Source organism: Motacilla alba, chromosome 2 (genome assembly GCF_015832195.1).
Source record: "Motacilla alba alba isolate MOTALB_02 chromosome 2, Motacilla_alba_V1.0_pri, whole genome shotgun sequence".
Classification (NCBI taxonomy): Eukaryota; Metazoa; Chordata; class Aves; order Passeriformes; family Motacillidae; genus Motacilla; species Motacilla alba.
The window spans coordinates 142,499,792-142,515,287 of NC_052017.1; the positions used below are offsets into that span (position 1 = coordinate 142,499,792).

At 49.3% G+C, this 15,496-nt stretch overlaps 1 protein-coding gene across 3 annotated transcripts in view; it reads right to left on the reverse strand.

Annotated features, from left to right (window-relative positions):
- Nucleotides 1–11,509, reverse strand: part of CYRIB (CYFIP related Rac1 interactor B) — a 95,346-nt gene extending 83,837 nt beyond the window's left edge. Inside the window, exon 1 of one of the 3 annotated variants that reach the window (XM_038127164.1) lies at nucleotides 11,379–11,509. The gene's annotated coding sequence lies outside the window, so the exon portion shown is untranslated. The remainder of the gene's footprint in view (nucleotides 1–11,378) is intronic. The other 2 variants (XM_038127155.1, XM_038127161.1) reach the window with 2 other exon arrangements.
- Nucleotides 11,510–15,496: the final 3,987 nt, after the last annotated feature.

Here is a 15,496-nt window from a genome sequence, read left to right on the forward strand (position 1 = left end):
CAATACAGTGAACTACCCTTAATTATTAATAATCTGTTTCCCCTTCAATAAAACTTTTCGGACCTTTACTACAGTAGGATGATATATTTATTTGGTGTGTAGGGTTCAGAGCAATACAGTGCACTCTCTCTGGGAAAGAATCCAAAAATAACTATCTACTTGATATCAACCCAAGGGATTTCCTAAGGGAATGGGAGTATCATTTCAGGGCAGATCATCAGTGGTTTAGGGGAATTAGACAAATTTGTGTCTGGGGAACAGATGCCTCAGGGTTTGTAAATGTGTGAGAGAACCTTTTCCCCCCTCGGTCACCAGTTCAGGTCCATCCAGCACAGCAGTGACTGGAAGCTATTAAACATCTAATGAACTTCTGCAGCGTCCTGAAACAGGGAGTGGGATTCCTAACAGACACTTGCTAACATCTTGGAGCCGCTCCTACCCAAGCTGCAGCCTCAACAGCAATACATAGACAGAGAAACTAGGAGTAAGCATGATGGAGTGAAGAAAATTTCATCTGCTAAATGCAGTAAGCAGGCTGTTTCTGGGCTGGCAATCCAGCTTTAGATTTACTGCTGGCACTTTCTTGTTCTTTAAAAGAAAGAAAATTACGTATTATAAAGCACTGCGTTATGTAACCTTTCCTCACAAATGCCATCAGAAGGGCCCAGAAACCTTACAAACCCACACTCGCAATGTCTCAGGCCTTGGAGAAGATAAAGGAGTAAAGAAAGATTTGTTTTCATACTTAGAGGCCAGTTCTGCGAGCCCTGGGACTCTTGAACTGCTACATGCTGCACATCCAGCTTTTGGGCAGGTCTGCTAGGAGAAAGAGGAGACAAATGCTGAGCATTACAACCACAAACCACAGCTGTTGATGGGAATTGGCAGGAGACCAGGGAATGCTGGGAAGCATAGATGGCCTGCAGCAGAAGGTAGGGCTGAGCAGGGCTCTCTGGCACTCGAAGCTTTTTTATTCGTCTCCTGGTGCTTTTCCATCCTGGCATCTGGTTTCCGTGACAGCGCAAGGGAGGGACGGGATGGTGCAATTTTATGGTATGTTCTCCTGGGCTATGTTGGCACTTCCTCGGGTAAACATGCCTCGCCTGAGGCTCAGCTTCACTGGGCCCCTGGGTTCGGATGATTTGCAGTGCTTTACTTTGCTGATAGCTCTGTCCAGTTGTCTCCGCATTTCATTTGAGGAGGAGGGGGTCGAGACTTGCCAACTGTCCTCCCGCTCCCTCAGAACAGAGCCATGGTGAGGGCAGAGACGAGCTGTGGCAAAGCCCTGTCCATCAGCAGAGCTGCCACCAGGACAGCATGGGGTGGGGCTCATAGCTCTGTGGTCTGGCTGGAGCCAGGCTTTGTGCCACAGCACCTTGGATGTACCTTGGTGCTCTCATTTCCTTGCACCCTTTTGAGTGGAAGATTTTCAGGGGTCTCTTTATCCACTCATATCTTACATGACTGAACTGTACCCAAATTCAGGCATGGGCTTCTGAATAGTGCAGTAATTTAGGCTGCAAAGAGCATGCAAGTTTAAATGTCTGAAAAAGGAGGAGGGAAAAAAAAAAGAGGAAGGTTTCTGTAATGGGATCTGCTGCTCACCCGTTTTTGTTAGCAGCATGTGCAAATCTTGCTATTCCGGTCCATTATATTCTACAATCTTATACTCAGTGGCAGGTGAAATGTCATACCTCGGGGTAAATTTTCACTGCAGTAGGCAGAGAATTTGTCCTTTAAACACCCTTAGTATTAATGGGACATTGATCCAGCAATTTAAACTCCAAGAGATACAAATGTCTTATGTGGGACCATTTTCAAATGTGTTGACATTTTGATTCACAAAATAAGATACTTTTAGAAACAAATGCAAATTCATTTCATTCTAGATTTGAGGTCAGCTGGATACTGGAAGAGAAATGTGCAATGAATGTTTAGTATGCTCATCAACTATCTTTTAATCTCTGTACACTCAAGGGATAAAAATTACATCAGAAAGAGTAAGGACAATTTCTAAAGTTCTCTGTATTAACTAGTGTATCTTCTTGTGGGGCTGGAACCTAAATTCACCTACTGCACTTGCAATATTAGTGTCTAGGGCAAAAGGAGGCTCTGGAACAAGGGACCAAATTTCAGTGACCTCTGAAAATATGTCTTTCACACAATCTGATATGCTTTCATCTCCAAAGAGTTCTGATCCTGCTGAGATTTACTGGGAAAATTGTCAGTGTTTTATTGATGTCAGGGAAGTTTTCAGGATTGGAGCCCAACAAAATAGTGCAGGAAATAAAACAAAACAAAGTAAAAACCTACCAAGAGGGGGTAACTTAATTTGTTCCCAGGCCAGTGCTCTGCCTGCTCTTCCAGCTCAGAAACTGTTCAGCACATATGAGAAGGATGATCTAAACAAATATTTAGAACACACCCACAACTGGGTGACAGAGAGTGAGTAGGTCAAACCTTGGGGAAACACAGCAAAGCCTGAATGTTGGTCTGGGCTCCATCCTGCAGAAGAGGGTAAAGCAGTTATGGAGCAACTTTGGAGATAGACCAGCATGGCAAGTTGGTGGGTCAAAGTTGGGTGTGAGCTACCACCTCCTGCCCTTGGACCAGCCTTGGGGGGGCACGGCTGTGGGTGCAGCAGGGCACTGGGGGCAGAAACATGGCTCACCTCCCTCCTGTCTCCCTGGACTTGAGCCAGTGCTGCAGCTCCTGTCAGAGGGGAGTGAAAGGGGATCTGCTCCCTGTGCTGAACCCTAGGAGGCAGGGCCAGCAGGAACTGGCTATAGTTTCCCCCAGAAGCAAGGACAGCTCTAACTGCCCCCCAAAGCTCTCCCAGCAGCAGGGCTGACGAGAGGCTGAGGCATGCAGGACACATGGGTAGTAATGTGGGTGGCATGTGTGCTATTATTCCACAGGGGATTTCACAGGAAGTCCATGGCTCCTCTGGAATGGACATGAGCATCCCCTGTTGCAGAAACCCAGCTGGTGAATGTCACCTGACGGGGAACATGCGGACTCGGATCATCTCATGCATGAGGAACTAGGGGAGGAGAACAAACCCAGGGGAAGTTCCTCACCAAAGTCCCCCTGCAGAGCAGCCTCTGCTCTTCCCCTTCCCCAGCAGGGCTGGTGCAGACGGGGTTGCAGTTCTGGGAGCCACTGTCCAGGGGAAGTTACACCAATTTGGGCACTGACTGAGAACACAACTTCCCTTGCTGACACTTGTACAGCAGTGCCCAGCAGAGCTAAGAGGAAGAGGAAAAGCCCAGACACTGTGCAACATGCAAATAACTATATTCAAGTCTATGAAAACTTCCCAGGAATAGATCCAAACCCACGCAGCAATGTGCTGATAGGGCATGATCTGTTTGGTGGTCTTGAATCAGGTGGTCCTCTCCCAGGGCTCTGGATAAGTGCTCCAGCCTGCCAGTGGGCTCAGCAGGCACTCAAGGTTATCAGGATCAGTCCTTTTCTACGTGCTCACTTGAACATAGTACTGTCCTTCTGGGCCCCTGCTCTCATTTCTTGCTTCCTCAAACTGACTGGCTTCTGCAGGAGGAAGAATTTACTGCTCCTGTGCCAGCGATGTGATCTCCTGGGAGCCCTGTGCAAAACCACGTGGGGTGACACAGTCCCCACACAGGAGGCCTTTTCCCACAGAACAAGAGTCCTGAGTACATCCACCAAGTGCTTCTCACATCAGGTAGTTTAGTTTTTAAAAAGAAGATGACCAACCAAACAGAACCTCACAAAGTTTGAAAGACTGGTTTTTTTTTTTTTTTTTTGTTTGAACAGCAGCTACAGGTCCTAGGTGCATTTATACCTCAATGCACAAATGTATTTTAGAGGTGTTGTGATTCATGTCATGTGCAGGCATACAGGGAGGTAGCAGCAGACCTAGAAAGGGTGCAAGTGGACCTAAAGCAGGTTTTGTTCATAAATGCAATTATAGTAATACCAGTAACCAGGTTGTATCAGCTGTGGATCCTCGGCACAAGAAGTCCTGGTATAAGTTTTGCAACTTGGAGGCACTCCTTAAACCATCTCTTTTCAAGGCAGTAATCCTGGGAAAGAAACATGGTCCTAGTCCTTAAATAGAAATTAGAGTGGCTTCTTCATTCACATTTGAGGGATTCCAGTAGGCCATTGCCAGTGGTATCTGTGATACTCAGAGTGCACTGACAAGAGAATACTAACATGTACAGTAAATTTTTCTTAATGCTTCAATGTAACCAGGATGCCTGACAGACCCACTAAAGCACAGAAGATGGTATTTGGTCATCAGCAAGTCCTTCAGTGAGAGTTAGGATTCACAGGCAGGAGCACCTGCTCTCGTCAGTTTTAGGATTGCCAGAAGAGTCCTGGGAATTTGGCTCCCAGTTTTTATCTATGAGTTTTGTTGACTGATCCAGACAAACCACCATGGAAGCCCAAATCATCCCTAGAGCTTGCACACCACAGAGATGCTCCCCATCACACTCTGTTCCTGTGTCTCTGTCAAGACACAGAGTTGGTGGAACATAAATCATGCAGCACGTAGCTGTCCACTGCCAGGAGCATGCTGCTGGATGAGGCCTGCAGGGATAGCTTCCAGTTGTCCCTCCATGGGATAGTTCAGAGGAGGCATAACCCAGGGAAACAAGCCAAGTCCAGGTCTTCTGTGGCTTTTCCCATTTGGGGAATGGTGCCTGTCCCTTGCCTGAGGCAGCCTGGGCAGCTCACAAGCCTCCACTACAACACCTGCCAGAGGTTTCTGGGCAGCAATGCGCCTGACGCAGTCCAGCCTTCCCTGGCTTAGCACCATGGGAGGTGAGTGTGGTTGGGAGCATGGTGCAAGGAGTGTGAATCCAGCCCTGACACCCAGGGTGAAGCTCAGCAGCCACCCCTGGCCACGGAGAGCCAAATCAGAGTCCTCCCTGGTGCTGTTAAAGAGGGAGGTCACCAGTTTCACTGCACTGGAGCAACGCCAGCCCTTTGAGGAAACTTTTCAAAGCTTCACTAAGGCATTGTTTAATTTTGATTTCCAAGTGACCTCTGATTCTTCTGGATATGCTGGGGGGGAAGGACATTCACTCCCAGGGGTTTGACTTAGGCAGTGGGCACAGGGCCTAGCACTGCAGTTCCCAGGGAAGGAGGGGGAGAAGTGAAGGCTCTTGCTGTTCTCCCTCCCTCAAACACATCACCCCCCCAGTCTGCTGCACACTTTAGCTTGCACCAATAAACCTGTTTGCATGGGTCATGCTGCAAATGAAAACGACACCAGGGTGTGAGATAAAAAATAGTCTGCAAAGAACCAAACCACCCGAGAGTTATTCTAGTGAGGTAAATAATTCAGCAACTGTTTTTTACTGCAGCCCTGTTAACAGAAACACAATTACAGAAGAGGAAAGTAAACCACAGCTGGGAAGAGAAAACAAGTGTCTTGGGGGCTCCTATCTCACTGAGGAAATAGTGGGTGGATCCGGGCCCCAGCATGGGACTCAGGCCACATCCAGGGCTCTGAAAACAAATTACCTTAGCACGATGCAGCCAAAGCTGCACTCACAGCAGTTGAGCAAAGAAATGAAAGGAGTGTGGCAAAAATGCTCTGGCTGTTGCTAACACTTCACAGTGCTGAAAGTAGCACTCAGTACTGGCATAAGGTTAGTGGTATCTGCACAGCTTTCTGCTAACTGGTGACTGAGCCCTGCGGGGAAGCGAAGCTGCAAGGACAGGAGTGGGACAAGGCGAAGGAAGTGTGAGCTGCAAACCTCTGCTTGCCTTGCTCAGCATCAGATGAATGTTAATTCTCTGCTGGTTTGCAGAGACACAGACAAGCCTGTTCCTACTAATTTTAGCCCTTACCTAATTTTAAACTACAGACATGTTATTTTCATCATGGTATTTTTCCTCTTTTTAACAGGTTGTAAGCTGCCAGATGCACTCCTTGTGGTTAAGAAATTGGTGCTGTCCAAGGAGAGGTGAGAAATCTTTTGTTAAAAATAAAAGGCAGACAGAACAAAATTGCACATTAAAACTTGGAGCTATCACAAGTGCCACCTCAGCTGCCTATGCTTTGCTGAGGGCCTCTGGCCAGGCTGCACTGGGTCTGAAGATTCACCTTCCTCAAACCTCAGAGGTCCCAGCCCAGAGTGCCCAGCTGGCTCCCAGCTGTGCACACACAGAGGTTGTGCTGTGCCCCATCATGAGCACACACATAAAACCACCTGCACTCTCTACCTTCACTCCCTCCACCCATACACCCACCCTGCCTACATGCCTTAGGTCCTGCTGCCCAAAAATACACCTGCACCCAGACCTCCTCTCCCTGCCACTGTGCCTTTGCCCTGACATGGACAAACACCTTCTCTTCCCTCTGCTCCTCCCCTCACACCTGGATCTGTCACCCATCTCCTGCAGAGGTGAACGGTAGATGAAGTGCTGAGGTAGGTGAAGTGCTGAGCCTGCCTGCAGTGGGAGGCAACCCTGTGCTAGAAATGGGTGTGAAAAAGTGGTGAAACGAGGAAACATTTGTGAGAGGAAGTGAGTGGGTGAAGAGAAAAGTCTGGAGTGAACAAAAATCAACAAATAACACATTGAAACTTGAGCTCTGAGTGCTCAGGGTGGGTAAAAGTACACTGAAATACAAAAAAAAAAGAACACACAAATTACTACCAGAATGCAAGTATTCTATGCTAACATAAATCTAATGTATGTTGGGGAACAAAGCACCGAAAATAAAGAGGAGGCTCAAAATAAAGATGTCTTAAGATCTAATGCTGTAACAGCAGCACAGGTAGCTCCAGTGAGGGCAAGAAAGGGAGGCAGCAGATCATGCACATGCTGGATCTAGGTTACTGGATCTCAAAGTCCAAATGGATTGAAGGTCTCACTAACCAGACATGGATTTTAGCAGTTGCCAACAGACTGCATGCCCCTGTAAATTTTAATTTAGTACGTTCAAGTAAAGCATTTGAAGGATAATATTAAAAAAAATCAAACAGCTATTTCTAGAACAATCAAAATGGAAGCCCAGCTTTGTTGTTTCTGATACAGCAGTAGTTTCTAAGATTTTTCCCTGGCAGATGTAGCAGTGCAGGGACCTAGGAGTACAGTTCCCAGTTTTTTAGCCTATTACATGTGCATTCCTGACCTGTAAACCTTTCCTTTCTTCTCTAGTCTTGCACAGCAAGATTGACAGTGCTATGTTTTCAGCAATACACTAAAAAAGATCTTGTTTTTTCTCCTTAAAGGACAACAAACTTGGCCCAAAGGGGCTGTACCAGAAGCCAGCCGGTTTTGCCCTGTGAGAATCAGCCCACGCAAACACAGCTCCCACTGGTGAGAAGTTATTCAGGCAAGTCCCTCCTCTAACCACTCACCCAGTGAGTTGGTTTCATCCAAGCTGCTGCCATGGCCATGGAGAATGAACAACAGACAGGTAAACAGCTATTATGGCATGCACAGAAAACTGGCCAGTTTAGCTTACACCTCATTCCTTCCCACACGTTTCAAACCAGCCTGCTCCTCAGGGATCTCAGAAGAGATTCCCTTCACACATAGTAAGACTGCCCATACCCTTTCCATATTTAAAAGAATAACAGAAGTGACCAGAGAGTTGTATTATTCCCAGATTTGTCAGTGGAGGAGCCCAAATGTACTCGGCATGACACCGCTCCTCTGGGGCCTACGGCGAGCGAGCACTCTTGGAAAGCCGGCAGTGCCTCCGTGCCACGGGTTACGATGATTGCTACTGACAGGTTCTTCATGGTATCACAACGAATTAGGTCACAGTTTAGATTTTCATAGCACAGATTACAACTTGTGTCTACATCTTTTTCTTAAATAGAGAGGGTTGTGGCCAGGAGGTTTGACCTCGAGATTGGGAACAAGGCAGATGCTTGGGACTGGGGGTCCTATTTCTCAGTTGAGACAAAGACTATCTTAGCAAGACTCAGATAAAATGCTAGTTTTCTGCTGTAGTCAGAAGACTTGTTTTGTTTGGTTTTTTTTCCCTTTCTATCCAGCAAGCCTTTGAGAAATGAGTTTGTCCACTAGATACCCTGGGGTAGTTCAATCATAGAGCATTGTTGCAAAACAGATAGCAAACCCAGCTCTAGAAAGAAATTTTAGGAGAAATGAATTTTTATGATAGAAAAGCAGCTTGGACCACATGAAAAATTGCTGGGAATGGAAACCAAAGCTACCTATTAGACTTATCCCACCTACTACCACAAGGTCACACATACACTCAGTTTGAGCATCTCTAGTGCAGAAAGACCTCAAGGGAATATATTCATGTGTGTAGTATTTGTTTTAAAATATACCCAGCAAGGACAGTAATAGAACTCAAGCACCCAAAAAAAAATTAAAAAAAATTCCAAGCTATATCAAGCTCCACACAGAGCAGCACAGAACAAAGGTTTCCAACAGCTGAGTAACTGCAGACACTGTGCAAAGTGCTTCCTACCCAATGTGAGATACAGCCCTGCTGCAGATTTGAAAACCAGCTCCAGCAACTGTGTTCCAGCAGACTGTCAGGGCTGTGTTCTGCTCCCAGCCACCTCCTCCCTCAGAGCTGTGCTGCTGCAGGGGAGAGAAGGCTCCTGGGAGCCAGTGAGCTGGATTCAGCTCCCTGTGGAACCATGCAGGTCTGCATGGGGGCAGTGATTCAGCTGATAAGCAGGCTTGCAGCCATGATAAGCACTAAATGAAAACCTAAACCAGACTATCAGGAGGACAGGTCTTGGACTGAACTAACCTCAGAGACAAGTCTTTCTAAGTCAGGGTAGAGAGAGCAATGCAGGAATGACCTTCAGCTTACAGAAGCAGTCTTGATACCACAACAGAATCACCTTTGTGCTTGGGTAGCCCAGAGGCCTACACTGGCTCTCTATGGAGCCTCTGGAGCATGTACTTACTCAACCAGAGCAGGTCTGCTTATACCTGCTGGCAGACCAAACTCTTGTCCCTAATCAAGCCCCTAAGGATGTCTGCAGCCAGAGGACACAGTCTGTCTTCCTGTTCCCAGGGCAGCGAGAGGAGCACATGAGGCTGTGCCTGTGCCCTATCTGCAGGTTTAGACAGGCTGGTGCTCAGCACCCTCCCCTCGGCCCCACACCAGCCCAGCTGCCAAAACGGCTGGCCTGAATCATCGCCTGTGCCTCCAGCTCCGAAACAATCTCGCACGTCACTTCAGCAGTTTTTCACAGGAAATATGCTTTTACTTTCAAAATACTCTGGGCCTTGTTCTCCTCCAAGCACAGGAAGTATCTCAAATACCAGTCTTTATTTTTGTGAGCCACTGTGTATCCTCTGATACTTTTGAGTACAAAGAAATAAATAGGGGTTGAGAGAGGCTGTGCCCTTCCATGCTCAGAGGCGGTATTAATGTTTTTTAACTACCCTCAGTGCATCAGCCTCTCCCAGTGCTCTCGCTGGGCACGCTCACGTTTAGAGGCACAGAATGAGGCCTAACAATTTTTTCCTCAAGCCCGAGCTGTGCTGTGCCGATTATTGAAAATCCATCACACACGCTCTTTGGTGAGCAGCCTGAACTATTGATCTCAGTTAGAGAAAAGGATGCTCTGGACTTTATTGGAATTGTCTTTAAAAGTCCTGTTGGTACAACTGTTCTACTGGACACTGAGTGCTTCCTGCAGAGCACTGCCTCAGACCTGCTCTGGAGCTCCTTCATGCCAGGGGCTCCTGCTCAGCCATGGAGGAAAGCACATCCCTAGGAAAGCAAGCAGTGACAACTGCCAGAGAATGCACTGGTGAGGCTCCTGGCCTGAGCAGTGCTCCCAGAGAGCAAGAGCGAGCAGCAGGTAGGGACTGCTGTCTGCAACAGCAGCTGAGAGCATCCTGCTGCCTGGACAGGCACAGGCTCCTGATCCCTGCTGAGCAGGGAACCCAGGAAGAGCCATGCAGCCAAATGCTGCCTCTATCTAAGGCAAGATGACCCTAAGCAGAGCCAAGCACTGAAATGACCCAGTGTGTCTGTGTGCATCTGAGAGAGTCCTTCAGAGCACATGTAGGCACCATGAACACTCCCCAACTCCCCACAGCATCAGTTCTGTCCTCCTCAACATTAAACAGGCAGCAGCCATTACCAACCTCGTTTTCAGTCAAGCTCTGAAACAAAGAGGACATTAAACTTCCACCAAAATCCTACATCTCTTCAAAGCACTTCTCAGTTTGGGGTGCAGATGCAGGATTTTCTTTGTTTGAATTTTTTTAAAAAGGGCCTTTCTACTGTTTTAATCACATACCTAACAAAACACTGAATAAGCCTCATCCTCATGGCTTTTTGGGTCTTAAATTAAAGAATGTACACATTTTTACATATATTAAAAATGGTTCTTAGGGATAACAGTTCATTTTTAAATGGCAAAAGGGTAACTTTGTTCCAAACCATACAGTCAGGTAATCTTCACTCTTTAGGAGCTACCCTGTACTATTCTGCTTCAGCACTGACCCTTTTGAAACACTACAGCTTGCTCAAGAGAGGGGTAGTTTTCACACAGAGTCATGATCACAACCACACCACCGTTCCTGCCCAGATGAGGAAGTACCAGATCCCCCAAAGCAGAAGTGCTCACCCTCTCACCAGCCAGTCCAGCACATTTCTGCCTGCTGGGCTGAACTTTTAGGCACAAGATTTGCATGAACAAGGACGAATAAGAAGTCTTCGGCCTGGCACCCAGCATCTATACAAAAGGCCTCCATCTACCATGGTCAGTGCTGCTCCCAGCCCAGGACGGCCGCTCACAGCACCCATGGCACACGGGACCAAGCCATGGCTTCCTCCTGAGCCCGGCCAGCCCGGCGTGCTGCTGCTCGGCTTCAATCCGGCAGCGACTGGAGATGGTGTGGGTTGGTGTGAGGGCTGTCACAGCGCTCGCTGGATCTGCCACGTCCGTGCCTGGACCAGGGCACGCAGGACCTCCCGAGCCCGGCCTGTCACCCCCTCGCAGGCGGGAGCAGATGCGCCTCGGCCCATCCTGACCCGGGCGGCCTCGCAGTCCCCGTGCCCCGGGGAAGCAGAGCTCGGCCAGAGCTGCCTCCGGCCGCCCCTGTGCTCGGTCCGCGGCCCCACAGACCGCCCGGCGCCGCGGGAGGCGGCCGGGAAGGCGCGGAGCTGCCCCGCCAGTGCTGAGCATCCTCTCCGGGGCTGCGCCTTCCCGCTCGGGGATGGGGGACAGCGGGGCGGGGGCTGTCCCGGCTCCTTCCCGGCTCCTCTCCGCCCCGCGGCTCCCCACGGGCGCCCACCCCACGGCTCCGCTCAGGCTCCTCCCGGCTCCTCAGGCGATCCCCATCTCCCTCTCGCTGAGCCGCCCCTCGCCGCTGCCTCCGCGCCCCGCTCCGCCCGCCCGGGGGGCGCGGGCAGCCCTTACCTGGGCACGGGGCGCAGCCTGGTCCCTCCGGCTGCCGGCGGCGTCACGGCCGCAGGTTGTGGCTGCGGGCGGCGGTGCCGCATCGATATAAAAGGAAGCGGCGCGGGGGGAGGGAGAGGCGGCCCCGGCACCTTCGCCGCGCCCGGCCCCGATCCCCGGGCCCCTCGCAAGCTCCCTCCCCGCCGGCCCCGGGACAGCGCCGCGGCTTCCCCGGGCAGCCCCCGCGGGCCAGCGGCACTCGCGGGGCGCTCACCCCGCCGGGCCGGGGGTAAAGGATGGGGTCAGGTCAGAGCCTTCGCATCAGCCCCTACATCCAGCCTGGGGGGCCAGGAGAGACCCTTCGTGAGGAGCCAGATCTGGCCCTGCCCTCACGGGCTGCACACACAGCACAGCGGAGCACGGGCGAGGCTCTGCAGCCATGGGAAGGGAGCAGCCACATGCCGCAGCACCTTGCAGGCTTCAAATGCGTGTAACAAAACCCAGCCATCTCCACCAGTCTCCTGGATGCAGGCTCTGCTGGAGCTGCCCCGGCCCGAGCCGAGCCTGGGCTGCAGGCTTGTGCCCAGGGAAGGAGCGACATCCTGGGACAGGGCTGTCGGGAACTCCAAATGCAGGTGGTGGTCCCTGCTATGGTCAAGGCCTGGTTGTCCAGCCTGGCAGCCCAGCCACTTCAGTGAGACATTGTCTGTAACGCTAGCTTTGGAGGATCAAAGAAAAAATTAATCAAGGCCTAATTTCTCCTACAAACCCCAAGAGCTCCTTCCATCTCTAGAGCTACACCCTGAGTCCAGAGCAGTTGTGCCATCTCTGAGGCACCTTGTTCTGTTTCTTCTTCATCTTCTCCATCCTGTTGACAAGTGATGACATCTTGGTTGCAGGAGGAGTGCGGGTCCCCCCAGGACATGGCCTCTCCATCTGCTCCTCAGGAAGCTCTCCCTCCAGCAACAGATGCTCTTGTTCTCCTGCACCATCAATCCCTTTCAGGAAGGGACAGGGATTAGGTGTGGGTAACATGTCTTAAGGTAATTTCTCTAAATGGCATTTTGCTTCCCAGCTTTACTCGCTGGTGGGGGCTGTGATGCTTCAGTTCATTCTGCAGCCCCCAAGGCCCAGGTCTTGCTACAATAGCTACAAGTCATGTCTTTTGCCCAAAGGAGATGGAGACCCAGGCAGCAGTGAGGCTAGGGTGCAGAAAAATCCCACAGGTATTGGAACCCCTATGCAGAAGTACTTCATTTGGTGCCTTTGTTTACATTCCATCAGGCAAGCAGCTAAAGCTGGGGATCATGGGCAGAGCAGGCTGTGCTCTACAGACAGAGGGAAGCAATGACCCCTGGCAGCCCCCATCTAAATAAACATTACCAGGGGTTACATTTTGCATTAAAAAGATTCAGATGGAACACTGCCATGGGCAAATGAGAGGAACAAATCCTGCTCTCAAGGGTTTTAAAGTAGAGAGGGGTTTTCCACCTCCAAATTTCTTGGGTTTTTTGTTCTGTCTTGTTTGTTTTTCCTTCTCAAATTTCTCTACATCCTGGCTGGGAGGGGGGAACAGAAGGAGCTTTTCTGCTGGGCCCAGCAGCATCTCATCCAGATAGACCTGGCTGGGAACATAAGTGCCACATTAAAGGATGATCTGTCCCTAAGCAAGGTGACTGTTCCAGATCTGCTCCAAGGAGGAATTGGGGGTGCCAGAACCACATCTAAGGGTGGATCTGGGTCCTGTGTGAGGCTGCAGCCAGAGATTGCTCTGGCAGGGCAGCAGCACCTCCTTGCTTGCGGCCAAATGCAGAGGAACAGGCCCTGCTGCTCCTTCTTAGGGCCCAGCAATTACAGCAGCTACTTGCATAATGCTGACCAGATGGTCTCTCTGCCCTGCTGCCCTCCCACCCCAAATGTTGCTTGCTAAGATCTTGCTGCTTCTCCTGGACAAGGAACCCTCACTTCACAGGAGTTTGCATTACCTTGACCTCTCAGGTGAGTATATGGCCAGCCTAGAGGCAGTGCTCAGAGGAGAGCTGCTGATTCCTTATGATTGATCTTCACATCATCAATGGAATAATTTATATTCTTTCAGAGGTGTCCAAGCTGTGGTTTGTGATGGCCTCCACTGCTCTTCTCACATCTCTACCTTGTAGCACATGTAGAGCTCAGATTTGTTTCTACACTCTGCCAAAGCCTTGGAACTCCCTGTCTTCCAGCATCACTTGGTGTCAGTTCACTTCAGATGAAGATGTTTCCTTGCTCTCCAGATGTCCAGACTGCCAAACTTCCCTTTTAAGCAGCTCTGTGCACCCTATCAAGGCAGGTTTAACATTTGTTCTCCTGTTTCTTTCTGCAGAGCTTGGCCCAGTTCCTGTAGGAAGGACAGAGTGAGGAGTATCCTGCATCACCAATCTGCACTTCATCCCTGTGCTTCTATCCAGAGAGGTCAGAGCTACTGCAGTGGTCGTGAAATTGCTCCACAAGGCTTTTTTTTTCCCAGCTCCTGAGTGGGTTTCCACATTTCAGCTGAAGTGAGAGCATGTGGCTGGCTGCAGCTCACTTACTGCTCAGCTGCCTGGGGGCTCTTGCTTTCCTGCCTACAGTTGTTAAAGCAGGGCTACAGCTCTGAATTCAAACCCTACAGTGAATAAAGGGAAGGCATTTGGATATATAGATCTGGAGCCATGGATGGGAAAAGATGCCAATAGACAAGTGATAGGCAGTAGAACCTTTCCTTGTGTGAAAAAAAAAGGTCTGCTTTGTCTTTGAGGTGTCTAAAGCAGCAAGTGGCCGCTGGTGTCAGGTCATTAAGGAAATCTGCAGGCTCCAACAGAAAACCACAATAAACCCCTGCTTAATCACCAAACAGCTGCTGACCTCTTTTGTGCACATTCAGCTCAAGGTGCCTTGTCTTTCCTTCAGTCTGAAGTTCAGGAGCACATTTCAGTCCTTTCTGATACCTAAGATTTTGAATTTTATTTAAAGACTAAGAACCCCATCTCAGAGGGTCACCTACTGGAGCAGGGAGAGATGAAAAACATTACTTTACTAAAATAGGTTTAAGAGCAACTTAAGCTTGTAAGTTTGCAGGCAGAGATATTAAGTTATTCCTGGAGCATTCCCAGAGGAAAAGACTGGGGAAATTAATTAGTTATCAAGAAAAAACGAAGCCTAATGCTACTGTTTGGAAGTGAACGAAATTAAATACAAGAAACAACCTCTAATACAGACATTCTAGAGCAGTTGTGTTTGACTGCCCAGGGTTGATTCATCCACTCAACGGGACTGCGAGAGAGAAATCAGATTCATAATTTCTGGTGGTAACTGAGGCACAAAATTTTTTTCAATCCTTGAGGGGGAAAAAACACCCCAAAAAACACATGGAAATGGACCTGGTCCCCCATACAGCCTTTCAGAGAAGAGCAAAAAGCACAAGGGGAAGGGATTTTTATGATCAATCACTACAAGAACGAGGTCAAACTGGTAGGAACAGCATTAATAGAGTCAACACTGGATTTAAAGTTCCAGGTAAGCTGGAAAACATTCTTTAGGTGGCGCAGAAAATGACCGATCAGCTTCCCCTCTGCTCTGACAGCTTAGCAGATGTGACAGCTGTCACAAACTTTCCTCCCTGCCCCCACCATTACAAAAGGAGTGGAGCAGACATCCGCCTTGCTGCAGCCGGGAGGATCTGTTCTGTAATTTACAGAGGAACAAGGCAGAGCCTGTACCATGACACACTATCGTTTTTACTGTTCCCGAGCAGCAGCTGACCAGAACCAGCCAAGACGTGCAGGTTTTGTGCCTGCTGCAGCTCGGGGGGGGTTTGTCAGCTTAGAGCACGAGTTGACAAACAGCACTTAGCTTATCTCAAGAAGAAACCTGAGCACTCCCTCAGCAGATGACAGAGCTGTAAATCTTGTTATGTATAGCCCTAAAAGTATCATTAAGACAACTTAGAATAGTTAGTTTGTATTAGATAGGAAAAATGTTGTCTTGCAGCTATGCAGAGTGAAACATCTCCCAGTTGTGTGTGTATTTTGCATCCACCTGAAAAGCCTCCAGCTGTTCCAGAAGGGCTAAAGGGTCTAATAGAAGCATCCCTGAGAGCCTTAAACTCTTAAGGTGAGAAG